Source organism: Sylvia atricapilla, chromosome 1 (assembly GCF_009819655.1).
Source record: "Sylvia atricapilla isolate bSylAtr1 chromosome 1, bSylAtr1.pri, whole genome shotgun sequence".
Classification (NCBI taxonomy): Eukaryota; Metazoa; Chordata; class Aves; order Passeriformes; family Sylviidae; genus Sylvia; species Sylvia atricapilla.
The window spans coordinates 92,638,819-92,643,255 of NC_089140.1; positions in this window are offsets into that span (position 1 = coordinate 92,638,819).

The following is a 4,437-nucleotide window of genomic DNA, read 5'->3' on the forward strand; positions in this document are numbered from 1 at the left end:
GCCCGCCCTCGCCCTCGCTCGGCGGCGCAGCCTGTGCCCCGGCCCCGCCGCCCGGCCCGGCTTTCAGGGCGGCGGCCCCGCCCCGGGGGCGGCCCCACGGGGCCCGGGGGAAAGTCTGCCCCTGCCCGGGGCCGTCCCACAGACCCCCGCCCGCCCGGGGCCCTCTGGGCTGCGCTCGGCCGCGGCGCGGGCAGGACGGGGCTGAGCCGTCGAGGCGGGCTGGAGCAGCCCGACCCCGCAGCCCGCCTCGGGAAGAGCCGTGCCCCGCTTGTGAACCACCCGTAAAGTTTCAGCGCCCCGCGAACGGAGGCGGAAGAGCTGGAGGGAGCTGTGAGGCTTCAGAGAAGTAGTGGAGTTTAAGGGGAGAAAAGGGAGTTTTCTAAAGCTTGTAACTCTGCTCCTCGGTTTGCGAAAGCAGAGCAGAGTTCTCTCCCCTTGTCATTCCTCACGGCCATCGGGAGGGTATCCCTCACCGGAATGAAAAGCCAGAGGATGAAGACAGACAGAGATCTGCATCGTCTTCCTCCTATAATACTAATCAAAGGGAGAAACCATGGGGTTTAAGGTCTCCGTGCTGATAGGGCATTAGATTCATGGCCCTGCTCGGGAGTAGATTTGATCTGAATGTCACCTGTGTATTTACCTGCAGTGATTTCAGGCACCTCAGACTGAGCTGGTCTCCATGTGTGCTCCCAAAATCATCATCATCTCCTTTGAGACCCCTACAGACAGTTTTTTCTAGATTGCCTTTGATTCAATATATAAGTTTTGGGGGTTTTTTCACATAATGATTACTTTACAGAGGCTCTCAGAAGCAGCAGAAAAGGCTTTTAAAAAGTATTTAATGTTCACACTTTAAGAAGGTTCCTATTCAATCTGAGGGCAAAAAAAACCCCAAACCAACCCTGAAGAACTCAGTTGTGTTTTACTCAGGAAATTCTTTCAGGAAGATCACAACATAGATCACACAGTGATGTCCAGCCTTTCCAGTGTGGGGAAAAAAAAAAAAAAAAAAAAAAAAAAAAAAAAAAAAAAAAAAAAAAAAAAAAAAAAAAAAAAAAAGATGCTGCAAAGCTGATATGTTTAAACAGCTGTATGGGAGCATCTCAGTACAGATATTCCCTAGGCAGCACCCTTGGAATCACCTTTGGACCTCAAAAAACTTATTGTCAAGATGTTAATGCAACAGCAAGGCCACGAGCGCTCCCTGACTGCTCAGGTGAGGAACCCCAGCATGGGAGAGGAACTCATTAGGTAATGACATGGAAAAGTCTAGATTTTTAGAGGACACCTGCCCACCTGCCCCATCTCTCTTCCCAGCACCCAAAGCCCATCTGCCCCCAGACAGGGAGCATACCAATGTACCAATGCAGGTTTTTAGGAAAGAAATGTTCACCAGTTTCTAACATGGTTTGCAACCTGGCTTTGGAAACCACCACCATGGCTGATAACCAATAAGGTCCTGGGGTATAATAATCATGACAACTGGTTTCTTACTAAAAAATATCTGTAACAAAGCTAAATTAAGAGGAAACACTACCCATGTTTTGAAATATTTTGCAAGTGAAAGAACCCTGCCATTTGTCAGGGATGGAGACAGCACGATTTTATGGGATTGGATGCAAAGCTCAGGACATGGAGAAGAGCTTCTCATAGCTGGTTCTCCCCCATGCTCTCACAGGAGGAAGAGCAGGCAAGAAGTGACATCTTGTTTAAACTACCTGTATTTATCCAGCATCTCACACAGCTAGAGTGAAACCAGGTCCAGTTTGGAGAGAAAAAAGGACCCTCGAGCTTAAAGGGCTCTCACAAGAGCTCAGTGTTACCTGTGCATGAGGATGTGGATGATACATGTTCATCCATCTGAGCATCCTTGTCATCCCAGGCACTCAGTACTGGCAGAGAGATATTTTGATTTCACACAGCAGCATACCTGCAAGGGAGAAAAAGCAGTAGAGATGATGGATTTCTCTTCTGTTTGCACCAGCTATGCCTTTGCTCTCCCTACAAAATTGAAATACCCTATATATACAGGGAGCACCCCATAGATGCACAGCTTAGATGCTCTGCCCTGCCTCAAGTATTGCACAAAATAGATTTAGTGTTCTTAGGGTGGAATTGCAAAATTTAGCTCGAAGTGACTGGAACCAGGTAAATCCCAGCCTGCAGAGAGGATGTGGCCATCCTGCTGCATGCCTCAGACATGTTCAGCTTCTCTAATTGCTTTAGGTGACTCAGTAAAACCTGAATGAAAAGAAAAACAACCTTAACAAAAAGCAGCTCAGAACAATTTTTACTCATCCAGTTGGACTTTCTGTGGAACACTGTAAATTTGGGGAGCATATTGAACTGACCTATTTGCATCAGTATTAAAGCAACACACTGAAGATAGCTGCTATGTGTGCAACTCATGTACCAAACTCAGCAACCACTCTGCCTAGGTTTATTCTCTCAGAGGAATAAATAAGAGTTAGAGGTAGGCAGTATTTTAAACAGTAATGAACACTTTTGATTAAGGACTTTAGCTGCAGCTTTGCACTGTGCAGTAAAGTTCAAGGCTGAAGAGCTCAAATCTGTGTTTTGAAAAGCTTAAAAACAAAAGGAAAAAAAAAATAAAGAAAAAAAGCAAGTGTATTCACCCTGACCAGAGATGCACTTGGCTCTTAAATGAATGTGCTTCAGTAGGTCCCTTGAGGATGGAAGCATTTGCAGAACCATTGCCTGGTCCTGCTGTCGGTCAAGGAACCCTCCAGCTGAGGACACCAGCAATGCTGTTTTATTTAACTGATATTGATAATAAATGGCAACTATTGCCACGTAAAGAGCAAAAAAAGGAGCCCATGGCCAAACCTCAGCCTTGCTAGCTTTGTAGAAAGGTTTAATCAGGCAACTGTAAATGGGAAAACATGGATAAAAGTGCAGATGGTGATCTGGAAAAAAAAAAAAAAAGGGGCAGCTGACAAATGCCTCATTCTTTGGGCCAGACTCAAAGTATTGATGTGAAATTAAACATTTGGGTTCTCATGAATAGAATAGAGAACAAAAAAATCAAACCAAATATTTGGATTTGTGGTATGACTTTGCTCCTTGCCTTTGCATGAGAAAATTCCAAATACATGTGGACACAATTAAATGGAAATAATTTTCCTCATCAAATGGTTTCAGCTTCCCTCAGCTTCACACTGACCAGAGTCACTGAGGAAGCCAACACCAGCCATCAGCATTTCATCCTTCACAGGTGGTTTGGATCCTGGATGGGTCCTGCAGAAAGCCCCAGCCCAGATCCTTGGTGTGCCCCATTTTCCCCAGATGCTGATCTGTATCAGGACAGTGGGGGGTGGGTGTGCTGTGAGCCGTGCACAGCTGGGGCTGCTGAGGATAGGGATGGTGTGCTCTCGCCCAGCAAGGGGTGTGTCTGTGAGCATCCCAGCAAAGGAAAATGCTGCAGAAGCAATGAAAGGCAAACTGAAGGGAAATGAAAAATGGAAATAATACAGTCAGTGAAACCTCCTACCATTCCTACCATTTCCTGGAAATCAAGTGAGAGATGAAGCTGTCTGCTGCAAAAAAGAAACAGACTCTTCTTTCCAACCCACCCTCAGATGGGTACAAGCTGCTTATCTGCAGTAGACCTCCACCTCCCAACAAGGATGACCTTCTCCTGCTCCTCCTTCCATCCCGCTCCCTCCCTCTCCCTGGCAAATCCCACATTCCTGTGCTGGGCTAGATTCTGAATTGGTTCATCTTTTTGGTTCAGGTAGTGCAGAGTGTGTGGGCTCAGGGTGCAAAGAACTGCAATGGCAGTTCAGGTCAGGTACTGATGAATGTGGTCTGACACAAAGATTACTGTCCCACAGACATTTCCATCCACAGATTCCTATCAAGACCAAGTTTTTCCAGCCTTCCCAGCCAGCTCTCCAAGCTGTGAGGCTTCAGTCCTCTGTTGCCTTTTTCATTTTGGACCAGCAATAGGGTCCTGTGAGCGTTATAAGGAAGCAGATAACCTCTTCCCACAAGGATTCCACTGAAATGAGGGGTCAGGACTCAGGCTATCAGAAGGGATCTGAGATTTCCCAAAAGAACAGTTGATATTTCCCCCAGCTACAAGCTGCCCAATGCTACCCAGGGACTGCAGTCTCAGTTACAGTTCACGACTTTCATTATTTCAGTTTTTGGCTAGAATTTAAGGTTGTCCAAATAAAGCCTGGCCTGTAGAGCCTCCACAGCACTCTTCTCTACCCTCTTCTGGGTCTTACCCATCTAAGCAAACAGGAAGGGAAGGAGGCATTCCTGGAATCATGATAAATAGAGGTTACAGAGTTAACTTGACTCCTCCATTCAGTGAAACCAAATTGGATTTACCAAGCTAGCAGCCCCTCTCCTGCCTTTCCTGGCTGATATCAATCTAATTAAATTCTCTTTCTCCCATGCAGCTTT